This window comes from Ranitomeya variabilis, chromosome 1 (genome assembly GCF_051348905.1).
Source record: "Ranitomeya variabilis isolate aRanVar5 chromosome 1, aRanVar5.hap1, whole genome shotgun sequence".
NCBI lineage: Eukaryota > Metazoa > Chordata > Amphibia > Anura > Dendrobatidae > Ranitomeya > Ranitomeya variabilis.
This window is the reverse complement of record NC_135232.1, coordinates 384,932,629-384,947,930: the sequence shown is the minus strand read 5'-3', so window position 1 is coordinate 384,947,930 and position 15,302 is coordinate 384,932,629.

The following is a 15,302-nucleotide window of genomic DNA, read 5'->3' as shown; positions in this document are numbered from 1 at the left end:
TGCTTGACAATAAAATAAGAGTTAAATGGTTTCTGACCCAAAACTTTCAAGAAAAAGGAGATACCGGCTAGATTCCTAGAAACCATAGCATAAGCAAAACCTTTATCAAACAAAAATAACCAAAACATTAAAGCTGATTGCTCTGACCTTGACCCTGCATCTAAACCTTCTGTAAGGCTGAACTTGGACCAGACATGCCAGGCTGACAGGAAACTCTTCCAAGTAGAAACAGCCATTGAACGCTGCAAAAGATCCATAATTAAGACCAGATTAGACCCCATAGATAATTTGGGCACTCCTCTCCTATTCTCCAGGCACTGGCTACGAGATTGAAGAAACTTGTCAACTGAAAATGAGAAAGTGATTCAGCGATTAACCCCTTAAGCCCCAAGGGTGGTTTGCACGTTAATGACGGGGTCAATTTTTACAATATTGACCACTGTCCCTTTATGAGGTTATAACTCTGGAACGCTTCAACGGATCCCAGTGATTCTGACATTGTTTTCTCGTGACATATTGTACTTCATGACAGTGGTAAAATTTAGTCGATATAATTTGCGTTTATTTGTGAAAAAAAAAGAAATTTGGCGACAATTTTGACAATTTTGCCATTTTCCATCTTTGAATTTTTATGTCCTTAAATCACAGAGATATGTCACACAAAATAATTAATAAGTAACATTTCCCACATGTCTACTTTACATCAGCACAATTTTGGAACCAAAATTTTTTTGTTAGGGAATTATAAGGGTTAAAAGTTGACCAGCAATTTCCAATTTTTACAACACCAATATTTTTTAGGGACCACATCACATTTGAAGATATTTTGAGGGGTCTATATGATAGAAAATAATCAAGTGTGACACCATTCTAAAAACTGAACCCCTCAAGGTGCTCAAAACCACATTCAAGAAGTTTATTAACCCTTCAGGTGTTTTACAGGAAGCTTTGGAACGTTTAAAAAAAAAATTAACATTTAACTTTTTTTCACAAAAAATATATTTCAGCTCTAATTTGTTTTATTTTACCAAGGGTAACAGGAGAAAATGGACCCGAAAGTTATTGTACAATTTGTTCTGAGTACGCTGATACCCCATATGTGGGGGTAAACCATATGTTTGGGTGCATGGCAGAGCTCGGAAGGGAAGGAGCGCCGTTTGACTTTTCAATGCAAAATTGACTGGAATTGAGATGGGACGCCATGTTGCGTTTGGAGAGCCCCTGATGTGCCTAAACATTGAAACCCCCCACAAGTGACACCATTTTGGAAAGTACACCCCCTAAGGAACTTATCTAGATGTTTGGTAGGCACTTTAACCCACCAAGTGCTTCACAGAAGTTTATAATGCAGAGCCGTAAAAAAAAAAAATCATATTTTTTCACAAATAAGATCTTTTCGCCCCCAATTCTCTATTTTCCCCAAGGGTAAGAGAAGAAATTGGACCCCAAAACTTGTTGTGCCATTTGTTCTGAGTACGCCGATACCCCATATGTGGGGGTAAACCACTGTTTGGGCACATGGCAGAGCTCGGAAGGGAAGGAGCGCCGTTTGACTTTTCAATGCAAAATTGACTGGAATTGAGATGGGACGCCATGTTGCGTTTGGAGAGCCCCTGATGTGCCTAAACATTGAAACCCCCCACAAGTGACACCATTTTGGAAAGTACACCCCCTAAGGAACTTATCTAGATGTTTGGTAGGCACTTTAACCCACCAAGTGCTTCACAGAAGTTTATAATGCAGAGCCGTAAAAAAAAAAAATCATATTTTTTCACAAATATGATCTTTTCGCCCCCAATTCTCTATTTTCCCCAAGGATAAGAGAAGAAATTGGACCCCAAAACTTGTTGTGCCATTTGTTCTGAGTACGCCGATACCCCATATGTGGGGGTAAACCACTGTTTGGGCGCATGGCAGAGCTCGGAAGGGAAGGAGCGCCGTTTGACTTTTCAATGCAAAATTGACTGGAATTGAGATGGGACGCCATGTTGCGTTTGGAGAGCCCCTGATGTGCCTAAACATTAAAACCCCCCACAAGTGACACCATTTTGGAAAGTAGACCCCCTAAGGAACTTATCTAGATGTGTGGTGAGTGTAGTGAAACCTCCGCCAGAGGGAGCTGGTGTGGGAGGAGAGGTTAAACACTTAGCGTAGTAACACAGAGCACAGGCACAGGTGTCACAGGTAATGAGAGATGTCAGACAAGCCAAGGTCATACACAGAGATATCAGCACTGTACACAGGGGCAGTCAGGAGAATAGTCAGGGACACGCAAGAAATCAGAGCCTACCGGGAACGTGGTAACCAAAACGAGAGATGAAAGACAAAGTCGGGGTACAAGCCAAAGTCGGAACCAGGAGGGGAGCGTGGTGTCAGAGACGGAAAACAAGAGGCGAAGTCCAGAGATCAGATCGAGTCATACACGGGTACAGGCAGTCAGAGACACAAGGATCACCAAAATCAGAATACAGGTCAGGGGGCTCAAGCTGGGAAGCATGAACTATCACTAACACTGATCAGCAGGCTGTGAGAGACTGAAATAGCCCAGCTAGCTCAAGAACGAGGCTGAGGAGATTAACCCCAGCACGACCAGTCCCAAGAGAGGAAAGATGAAAATAAACTCCGGACTGGACCATGACAGTACCCCCCTCTCAATGGGGGCCACCGGACCCCCAGGCTTCCCTGGATGCTGAGCGTGAAAGGCCCAGACCAAGCGATTAGCATGGACCGAACGCAGCGGCACCCATGACCGGTCCTCAGGACCGTATCCCTTCCAATGAACCAAGTATTGAAGTGACCAGCAAAGCATACAGGAATCCACCACCTGTTCCACCTCGTACTCGGTCTGGCTATCTACCTCAACAGGCGGCGGGTGCGAGGGAGACTCACCAGAGGATGGCACCGATGGCTTCAGAAGTGCCTTATGGAACACATTGGGGATCCGCAAAGACGGAGGCAAACACAGTGCGAAAGGCCACAGGATTAATCACCTCTAAAATTTCATATGGACCAATAAACTTGGGGACCAACTTAGCAGAGGGAATTCTCAGCCTTATATTTTTGGTGGATAACCATACCTTATCCCCCACCAGATAAGTCGGCCCCACAGAACGTCGTTTATCCGCAAAAAATTTATATTTGCCCTGAGCCTCCCCAATGTTTCTCTGAACCTCCCTCCAGATCTCCCCCAACCGCAGAAAGGCTGAATCAGCCCCTGGACACCCCGAATCCAGCCGGGAAAATTCACCAAAATGAGGGTGAAACCCATAATTGCTGTAATAATTGTAGGGGATAACTGAGGAGACTCTTTGCATGGAACAAGACAACTACAGGACACAGTTTTATAAGTAAAGTCCATATTATCACACGGTGATTCAAACAGGTGCAGAGAGAAACTCAAGTCCACAACACTTGGTGTAAATATTAAAGGCAGCTTATACAGTCTATAGGGAACTTCAAAGGAAAATGTAAACACGCAGAAAGTCTATGAAGCAAAGTTATTCTTGAGAATACTTGACACGAATAAGTCCTTGTCTTAGTCCAAACATAGATAGATATGCTTATAAGGCAGTTCAAGCAATGTCTTATCTCAACCAGGAAGGCCTGGGTGATAATCTCAGGTTTAAGCAGAGCAGCAACAGCTTACATGTCCAGCAAATGCAGATGGGAGTAAACACGAGCAGCAGATTAAGGAGGATTACTGGAAACTGGTGTATGCAGCAGGAACTCAGAGCAGAGTAGCAGGATAACCACACAGGTTCACAGGAGCAGGTATATAGCCAGGGAGTCATCAGAGTCAGGAGCTGGATGCAAGGCAGAATACTCTAGCACAGACTGAAGGCTGGGGTGGAGTTTTATAGCAGGAAGACACAGTGCACATGAGACCAAAGACGCCTTCTTGGAAAAGGGCAGTAATGCACAAAAGGTAACAAAAGTCCTGACAATTGCAGAAGAATGGAGAAGTACTGATTGACACGATTATTGTAAGAGAATTCCGCTATAGGAATTGCAGAGAACCAATCATCCTGTCTAGACGTGACAAGACACCGTAAAATCTGTTCCAAAGACTGATTGGTCCTTTCAGTCTCGGGATGATAGGCCGATGAAAAGGTCAGACTGATGTCCAGCTTTTTACAAAAAGCCCTCCAAAATTTTGCCACAAATTGCACCCCTCTATCAGACACAATACTGACAGGCACACCATGCAACCGGATAACATGCTCAATGAATAGTTTAGATAGAGTCTCAGCATTAGGAAGGCCAGTTAATGGTACAAAATGTGCTTGTTTACTGAACCTATCAACCACAACCCTGATCACAGTTTTTCCATTAGAGGGGGGAAGATCAGTGATAAAATCCATGTACAAATGAGTCCACGGTCTATCTGGAATTGGCAGGGGAACCAATTCCCCGGCCGGCCAGTTGCGGGAGGTTTTTGTGCGGGCACGAGTTTCACAGGACGATACAACTCCTATGACATCAGAAGTCAACGAGGGCCACCAGAACAGCCTAGTGATGGCTTTACGAGTGGCTGAGATTCCAGTATGCCCACTCATAGCAAAGTCGTGGAACTCCTGAAGCACCCTCAACCGATATTGGACAGGCACAAAGAGCTTATTTTCAGGAGCAAGAGATTGGGCCTCACGGACCTCCTGTTCCAATTTGGAGGACACCACAGCCACCACCTCCCCATGCTGAAGAATAGAGGAAGGAGGCTCAGGAGGTGATACTGGATCTAGACTGTGAGACAAGGCATCCGCCTTCACATTCTTGGACCCTGGTCTGAAAGTGATGGAAAACTGAAATCGGGGAAAAAAAAAGTGACCACCGTGCCTGTCTCGGAGTCAAACGTTTGGCGGACTCGATGTAAGACAGGTTCTTGTGATCAGTAATGACAGTTATACGATGGACCGCCCTCTCCAAAAAATGCCTTCATTCTTCAAACGCCAATTTAATGGCCAATAACTCCCGGTTACCCACATCATAATTTCTCTCAGCAGAGGAAAATTTTCTTGAAAAGAAGACACAGGGTCTTAAGTTAGTTAATGTGGTGGGACCTTGGGACAACACAGCCCCCACCCGTACCTCAGAGGCGTCCACCTCTATGATAAATGGTTTAGATTAATCAGGTTGAATCAGTATAGGGGCAGTCATGAAATGGGTTTTTAATTAAGAAAACGCCGCCACCGCTGGAGCTGACCAGTTTTTGAGATCAGCCCCCTTATGAGTGAGATCAATAAGGGGTTTGACCACTTGAGAAAACCCGTTGATGAATTTTCTGTAGTAATTGGCAAAACCCAGAAATTGCTGAAAACCCTTGAGATCTCTGGGTTGCACCCAATCCACAATGGCCTGTACCTTCCTAGGGTCCATACGAAAACCCTCAGCAAACAAAATGACCCCTAGAAAGGACAATTCTTGAGTGAAAAATGAACACTTCTCCAGTTTGGCAAAGAGTGAGTTCTCCCTCAGCCTCTGGAGAACTGCACGAAGATGACTCATGTGACTTAGTCTATCAGAAGAATATATGAGTATATCATCAAGATAAACTACCACAAAGCGCCCAATAAAGTCAGAAAAAACATGGTTAATGAAATTCTGGAATACCGCTGGTGCGTTAGTTAGTCAAACTGAACGGCATGACCAAATTTTCAAACAGACCCTCAGAAGTGAGAAATGCAGTTTTCCACTCATCCCCCTCCCGCATACGGATGAGATTGTATGCTCCCCTGTGGTCCAACTTAGAAAACCACCTAGCCCCCGACAATTGATTGTACAAATCAGGTATAAGTGGGAGAGGATAAGTGTTTCTCACAGTGATTTTATTCAGTTCTCGAAAATCAAGGCATGGGTGTAAACCTCCATCTTTTTTTTTTTACAAAAAAGAACCCCGCCTCCACGGGAGAGACAGATGGCCGAATATGCTCTTTACGGAGGCTTTCAGAGATATACACCTTAATAGCAGCCCGCTCAGGGCCGGAGAGATTGTATAGACGGGTTTTGGGCAATTTGGCACCGGGAACAAGATCAATGGCACAATCGAATGGGCGGTGTGGTGGTAGAACCTCAGCCTGCTTTTCGGAGAACACATCCTCAAAGTCTTTCAGGTACTCCGGAATACCCTCCAGACTGACGGATGACATAGACACAGTAGCAAGACAATTTTCAGAACAACTAGGTCCCCATTTAACAATATCCCGGGACCCCAAGTCAATAAACGGGTTATGCCCTTGCAACCAGGGAAACCCCACCACCAGACCAGCAGGGAGGTTATCCAAAACAAAGCATGTCATACACTCCTGGTGCATGGCCCCCACTCTGAGGGTGAATTCTTTAGAAATGAAATGGAGACCATCCTTAGCGAGAGGTGTAGAACCAATAGCCACAATTTTTAAGGGAGTCTCCAACCTAATCTACAGCGGGCCACAAGCTTAGAGTCAATCAGGTTCAGTGATGACCCACAGTCTACAAAAGCCGAAGTATGAACAAAGCTGTTCTCCACACCAAGTTTCACCTTTAACAGTATCTTTGCAAATGAAGAAAATGGTACCTGAGAGTCTGAGTGACCTCCACGATGATCACCCAGACTCAGCTGCTTATTAGACGGAGGACAGGAGGGGCAGTCCTTTTTCCAGTGTCCGGGATCTCCACAGAAAAAACACAGCTTTCCATCACGCCGCTGTTTCCTCTCTTTCTCTTTGAGGTCGGTGGCTCCCACCTCCATAGATTCAGATGGAAGCAAAACATCAGGGTTAGCAGGGAACAACGGAATCCCTCGTTGTGTAAGACCTCTTTCCCGTAGCCTCTGATCCATATGGATAGCCTGAGTCATAGCCTCATCCAAAGAGCTGGGAGCTGGATGGAGAGCCAGAGCGTCCTTCAAGCAATCCGACAGTCCCTTTCTGAATAGACATCTCAGTGCGGAGATATAATAATCCCTACCCGCCGAGTCTCATCCCCAGACAATCGAGGTCTAAGAGAAAACCATAATTTACAACTCTCCCTCAAAATGTGAAATGTATCTTTTTCGCCAGAAAACGTGTCTGGAAGTTTAACCGAGGGTTCTGGAGAGTGCAAAACAACATCCACACTAGGTCACCAGGTAGACTAACAACATGAGAGGTGTTTCCCTGCATGGTCATAACAGTCTCAGTCAGTTTTTTCTGTAAGTGGGTATGAGACGTGACAAGGGACTGATGTTTCACAGAAAAATCCCACACCATCTGTGTCAAACTGGACACTTGATCAGCCAAGTTATGCAGCGGATCCATGACCAGAGAAAAAAAAATGCAAAATCCAGTTTAAATGTATGGTTAGTGATAATGTAGTGAAACCTCCACCAGGGGGAGCTGGTGTGGGAAGAGAGGTTAAACACTTAGCATAGTAACACAGAGCACAGACACTTAGCATAGTAACACAGAGCACAGGCACAGGTGTCACAGGTAATGAGAGAAGTCAGACAAGCCAAGGTCATACACAGAGATATCAGCACTGTACACAGGGGCAGTCAGGAGAATAGTCAGGGACACGCAAGAAATCAGAGCCTACCGGGAACGTGGTAACCAAAACGAAAGATGTAAGACAAAGTCGGGGTACAAGCCAAAGTCAGAACCAGGAGGGGAGCGTGGTGTCAGAGACGGAAAACAAGAGGCGAAGTCCAGAGATCAGATCGAGTCATACATGGGTACAGGCAGTCAGAGACACAAGGATCACCAAAATACAGGTATGAGGGCTCAAGCTGGGAAGCATGAACTATCACTAACACTGATCAGCAGGCTGTGAGGGATTGAAATAGCCCAGCTAGCTCAAGAACGAGGCTGAGGAGATTAACTCCAGCATAACCAGTCCCAAGAGAGGAAAGATGAAAATAAACTCCGGACTGGACCATGACAGTGAGCACTTTGACCCACCAAGTGCTTCACAGAAGTTTATAATGCAGAGCCGTCAAAATAAAAAATCATATTTTTTCACAAATATGATCTTTTCGCCCCCAATTCTGTTTCCCAGGAGTAAGAGAAGAAATTGGACCCCAAAAGTTGTTGTCCAATTTGTCCTGAGTACGCTGATACCCCATATGTGAGAGGAACCACCGTTTGGGCGCATGGCAGAGCTCGGAAGGGAAGGAGCACCATCTGGAATGCAGACTTAGATGGATTGGTCTGCAGGCGACACGTTGCATTTGCAGAGCCGTGAAAATAAAAAATCATTTTTTTCCGCAAAAATTATTTTTAGCCCCCTGTTTTGTATTTTTCCAAGGGTAACAGGAGAAATTGGACCCCAAATGTTGTTGTCCAATTTGTCCTGAGTACGCTGATACCCCATATGTGGGGGGGAACCACCGTTTGGGCGCATGGCAGAGCTCTGAAGGGAAGGAGCGCCATTTGGAATGCAGACTTAGATGGATTGGTCTGCAGGCATCACGTTGCATTTGCAGAGACCCTGATGCACCTAAACAGTAGAAATCCCCCACAAGTGACCCCATATTAGAAACTAGACCCCCCAAGGAACTTATCTAGATGTGTTGTGAGAACTTTGAACCTCCAAGTGTTTCACTACAGTTTATAACGCAGAGTCGTGAAAATAAAAATTAATTTTTTTTCCCACAAAAATGTTTTTTTAGTCCCCCAATTTTTTAATACAAGAGAAATTGGACCCCAATTGTTGTTGTCCAATTTGTCCTGAGTATGCTGATACCCATATGTTTGGGTAAACCCCTGTTTTGGCACACGAGAGAGCTCGGAAGGGAAGGAGCACTGTTTTACTTTTTCACCGCAGAATTGGCTGGAATTGAGATCGGACGCCGTGTCGCATTTCGAGAGCCCGGATGTGCCTGAACAGTGGAAACCCCGAATTCTAACTGAAACCCTATCCCAAACACATAGTGCCGGATGTCAGCTGCGATAGTCAACTGAGACCCGACCCGGCCGCGATCGGCCGTACTTCCCCCGTGAGCGCGGCCGATCGCATATGACGTACTATCCCGTCACAGGGAGTTAACTCCCAGGATAGTACGTCATAAGGGATTAAGGGGTTAAATTGCATTTATCTTTGATATACGTGGTTTTCAGCCAAATGTCATATTTAAGACATAATAGCACTAAGTGTCTCAATAATTTAACTGCTAAATGACATTTACTAGAAAGACAGAACACAAAACACCCTTGCTACTAGACCTGATAATAATATTTTTATTGGCCAACTTCCTACCCCAAATAACTATTGCTATCAGGATGGCAAATAATGCTAGCAGCAGGCCATTATTTGTAATACCCTTATCTATCCAGGCCTGATGCCACCTACCAGCACACAACTTGCCATTCAGAAAAACACTAAAACCAATGCTGCTAGCATCCATAAAGAAAAACAACTGTTCATGCAGGACAAACTGTGACTGCCACATTAACAAACCATTGAATGACTCAAAAAATTCTAGCCAAACCTCCAAATACTCCCTTGCATCCTTCCATAATTTAACATGAAAGCATGGATTCTTAATACCTGCAATGCAAGCAGACAGGCGCCTACAAAAAGCCCTGCCCATTGACATTTTACCCACAAAAGCTAAAGGACCCAACATGGATTCCACTTCTCTAGCAGAAGCTTTCTTCTTATGCAACAAGCATTGTATAGCCTGTCTGCATTTAACAACCTTAGCTAAAGGTAAGCGTAACTCACCGTAACAGTATCTATAGTAATGCCTAGAAACTCAATGCAATTAACTGGTAAACTGTTTTATTTACCGCTAATGGAATACCAAAACCACTGCAAACAGACTGGAACGTATTCAGGATTTCTTCACCTACAGATGAATCTCTAGGATCTACAAACAAGAAGTCATCAAGATAGTGGGCTATACCCACTTTAATACACCTCAATGCTGTTATCCATTCAATAAAAGGAGGCAAAGACCTCAAAGTAAAAGCAGGAAACCGAACATACCATTGTTAAACATTTGTCAAAGTAAAAACATCCACGGAACTGAAAACCTAAGGAATTAAAACCACTAGGAAGAAGAGTCAACAATCTAAAAGCTGATTCCACATCGGCTTTGGTCATTAGCTCCTGACTAGTGTTGAGCATTCCGATACTGCAAGTATCGGGTATCGGCCGATATTTGCTGTATTGGAATTCCGATACCGAGTTCCGATATTTTTGCGATATCAGAAATCGGAATCGGAAGTGTGCGGTGCGTATGGTTCCCAGGGTCTGGAGGAGAGGAGACTCTCCTTCAGGGCCTGGGGTCCATATTCATGTAAAAAATAAATAATAAAAATAAAAAATATTGATATACTCACCCCTCCGGCGGACCCTGGCGCTTAGCGGTGCCTCTGTTCCTAAGAATGCAGGGAGTGAATGACCTTCGATGACGTCGCGGCTTGTGATTGGTCGTGTGAGCGGTCACATGAGCAGTCACGCGACCAATCACAAGCCGGGACGTCATCGAAGGTCCTTCACTCTTCATTCTTAGGAACGGAGGCATACGCTTGGACCGGTGAGAGCCGGGGCCGTCAGAGGGGTGAATATATCAATATTTTTTATTTTTATTCTTTATTTTATACATGAATATGGATCCCAGGGCCTGAAGGAGAGTTTCCTCTCCTTCAGACCCTGTGAACCATTCCGATATTTTGTGTCCCATTGATATGCATTGGTATCGGGTATCGGTATCGGCGATATCCGATACTTTTTGGATATCGGCCGATCCAATCCGATACCGATACCTTTGCATATCGGAAGGGATCGCTCAACACTACTCCTGACCCAAAACTTCTACTCAGCTCGACAGCCTTATCAAAAGAAGTATAAGCAACAGATATAGCAGAGTTATCAATACTATCATTCAGCGATGAACAGTATGGGTAGGTTAAGTGATGGATTAACGGGAAAGCTCCTGGCTCTTAGGAACTACGTCCAGATAAAAGGAAATTGACAAAGGGTGGCACCATAAAAGGACCCGCCACCCTGCCACATACAATTTCTTTTTCCAGTTTCTTTTCTAACACCTCTGCATGCAGCTCAGCATATTTTAAATTATTCACCCAAACACAACCATCACCCATAAACTGCGGGATTAAAAAAAGTCATTAAAACAGTCAGCAGCTTGGCCATCCTGCGGTATGGATACCATTCTAGCCACCACTGCATGTTCTCCAGACTTACTGGACTCAATCCCTTTATTGAAATACTCCCTTGTTGAGGGCTGTCCCTCCACAAAAGGAGCATTCATGTTTGTACCTGCAAGAATTAGGCCATTTACATTGTGTTTCATTAAAGGCAAAACATATACTATAAGGATAGGATATCAATAAATTCATTATTCCATTTTTTTATTTTTAACAGCTGCAGATAAGTGATAACCTAAGGGAGAAATTGCACAAACTAGAGCTTCCTTGTAACAGTCCTCTCCCACCCCTTTAATACCAGATGCAACGGGAGTAATTAAAGACCTGTAATCTCTATGCTCAATTGTAGGGGGTTGTCACTTGTAGGAGGTTTCCACTGTTTAGGCAGATCAGGGGCTCTCCAAATGCAACAAGGCATCGGCTAATTGTTCAAGCAAATTTTGTATTCAAAAAGCCAAATGGCGCTTCATCCCTTCCAAGCCCTGCCATGCGCCCAAACAGTGGTTTTCTCCCACATATGGGGTATCTATATGTTCAGGAGAAATTGCACAACAAATTAGGGGATGATTTCTTTTTCTGTTACCCTTGTGAAAATAAAAAGAAATTGGTCTAAAGTAGATTTTTTGTAAAAGAAAGTCAAATGCTCATTTTTTTCCACATTCCAAAAATTCCTGTGAAGCCCCTGAAGGGTTAAAAAACTTCTCGAAGGTGGTTTTGAGCACCTTGATGGGTGCAGTTTTTAGAATGGTGTCACTTTTGGGTATTTTATATCATATAGACCCCTCTATATAATACAGCCTGGTGTAGCATGCCCGTAATACAGGCTGGTCTAGTGTGCCCATAGTACAGCCTGGTGCACTGTGCCTGTAATATAGCCTGGTGTACTGTGCCCGTAATGCAGGCTGATGTAGCATGCCCATAATGTAGGCTGGTGTAGCATGCACGTAAAAAAGGCTGGTGTAGCGTGCCTGTAATACAGCCTGGTGTAGTGTGCCCATAATGTAGGCTGGTGTAGCATGCCCGTAATACAGCCTGGTGCAGTGTGTCTGAAATACAGCCAACGCAGCTGAGGAAATAGCCAACACAGCTGGGGAACTGGCACCACCATGGAAGGGAGGACTAGCATGCCCAAAATGTGGAAAACCTTCCTCAGCATACCACAATATCAGGTGACAGTATCTAATACGGTCTGTATTAGCAGAAGGCAGTGTTTCAACAACATGCCTACGTGTTCACACATCAATCTCCACATACTGAGTGATGGGTCTGCCTTTTTTAACTTCTGGGTCTCCAAATTTGATACATGGCCTAAACTTTCCCTTTACGCATTGGAGGTGCTGGCCTGCTCTGTGGCAAGTGTACTGGTGTACTGTCAGGTGATGTGTTTAGCATAGCAGGGGGTGTGATCACAGGCATATGCTTTTGCCTGTCCACAGCCAACATGGGTAAGCTCACATTCATTAAAATGAACCATGCTTGGATCCCACAGAACTTCGGCTGACTAGAGAAGTAGACCAGTCGCACTGATCTATTGTTAAACTCCACCAATGTTTTGGGGCCTCCCAAAAAACAACAACAAAAAATAATCAAACCAAAAGCTGTGTTGGCTTCTTATTCCACTTCCTCTCCCACCTACATTGCCTTGTCCACCTCCTCCTCAACCTCCTCCACTTGGATCTCCTGGATGTTATTTTTTTATTCTATATTATTTTAAAGCGGTTGTCCCATGACCAAAGTTGATTTCAATCAATACATCTTAGAATGATAATTTCCACAATTGGATGTTTAAATAAAACGTTCCTATGCTGAGATAATCTAATAAATGTGCCCCTGCTGTGTACTGTGTAATACCTGTGTGTGACCGTACAGGAACAGGGTTCCATCATACCAGAGTTCCTGGGAAGGAAGCAAAAAAGTATAGAGACATTACAGCACACAATTGCAAATATTTCTTTCTTTTGAGGTAAAATATTTTTTTCAAACAGGCAGGGAAATGTTTAACCTTACAAAAAGAATAATTTGTGATCCCTGTAATGTTTGCATACTTTCTTTTGTTTCCTTCCCTGCCCAGGAGATGTGGTATGATCAGACCATGTTCCTGTATGGTAAGACACAGCCATTACACAGTACACAGCAAGGGCACATTTATAAGATTATCTCAGCACAGGAACATTTTATTTAATCTAACTGTGCTTCTCATTATTCCAAGATGTATTGATACAAACCAACTTTAAAATTAACTTTATTTGTGGAAACATTTGTGGCCAGCAGATTATTACACTGCCTATATGAAGACTGCCCCCATAGAGTCTGTTTTCACAATACCCCCTAAAATATAAATCACAAAAAATAACACAAAAACAGGGTTGGCTACCTTCTGCCCTTCCTGTTCAACCTACACGTCCACCTCCACCTGCTCCTCCACTGGGAACTCTGCTTTCTGCTTCAAGATTATGACCCCCATTTTGTTTCCTTTAGCACCCCCCTAGCCCTTACTATGACCATTTCACGGCCATTTTAAAGCACTGAAGTTCGGGTTCCCTTTGACTTCTATTGGGTTCGGGTCCGGGGTCAAATTCAGGTCAAGTTCTGGTACCTCAGCCAAACTTTGGACTCAAGTTTGTCCGAACCCAATGAATCCAAACTTCCAAGGGTCCCTTCATCCCTAATTGGGAATGTAATGTGACTAGCTCTGCTAAAGCCCAGGTGATATTTATCTAGGTCTAAATATCAATTTATTTGCTAATTAAAGTAAGAACTGTGGTGAGAAAATAAGAATTCAGGAAATATGTTTTACTTATTAAGTCAGTTAGAGGGAAAGGATTAGGTTTTCTGATTACTGTCATGCAGGGCCAGTTTTATACACAGTGGGGCCCTGGGCAAAAGTTTAAAGTCACATATTGCCCCGTCACACAGAAATATTTCTTTTGTATTTGCATGCGCTGACTTAAGGCCCCTAAATGAGCTTGATCGACAATATTGAAGTTCTTCGACTTTTGTTTCATAGCCTCTTTACTCTGGCAGAGGAAGAATGATGGATACAGATAATCCTTGATATAGTATAATGCAGGTCCCATATAGTACATATAGTATAATGCATGCACCATGGTCCTTGATAGAGTACTCACAGTACTGCAGCCCCCCTCATAGAGTATAATGTAATCCCATCATAAAGTACTGTATAATGTAGTCCCCACATAGAGCATAATGCAGCCCCCTCAGAGTATAATGCCGACTCCTCAGAGTATAATGCAGCCCCCCCACACACAGTATAATGCAGTCCCCTCAGAATATAATTCAGTCCCTTCAGAGTATAATGTAGACTCTTCAGAGTACAATGCAGCCCCCAAGTATATGCAGCCCCGTCAGAGTATAATGCAGCCCCCTCAGAGTATAATGCACCCCCCACACACAGTATAAAGCAGCCCCACAGAGTATAAAGCAGCCCACTCAGAGTATAATGCAGGTCCACACACACAGTATAATGCAGCTCCCAACACAGTATAATTCAGCCCCCCCACAAACTCACACACACAGTGCAGCCCCCCCCCACACACAGTATAATGCAGCCCCCCTTACACACATTATAATGCAGCCCCTTCATAGTATATTGCAGCCCCAGAGTATAATGCAGCCCCCCACACGGTATAATGCAGCCCCCCCCACACAGTATAATTCAGCCCCCCCACAAACACAGTATAGTGCAGCCCCACCCACACACACAGTATAAAGCAGCCCCCACGTACAGTATAGGGCAGCCCCCACACAAAATATTGTGCAGTCCCCCCACACACAGTATAGTGCAGTCCCCCACACAATATAATGCAGCCCACACACACAGTATAGTGCAGCCCCCCACATATACAGTATAGTGCAGTCCCCCCCAAACAGTATAATGCAGCTCCCCCACACTATAATGTATATACACACACAATGCTTACCTCTCCTCCTCGTTCCCCCACTGCTCTGGCTTCTGCAGAGCATCTCATCTCCGTTGCAGGCAGAGGGAAGTGATGGGAGAAGGAGCATCATTTGACGCTCTCTCCTCGATCACTGCTTTCAACTATATCGGTATTTTGAATGCACGATGCGGGGTGGAGTGTTGTTTGGCATCGGGCCCCTCTTATTCATGGGCCCCATAGAGGCCACTGGCTGGGGGCCCATGGAGGAGCTGGGGAC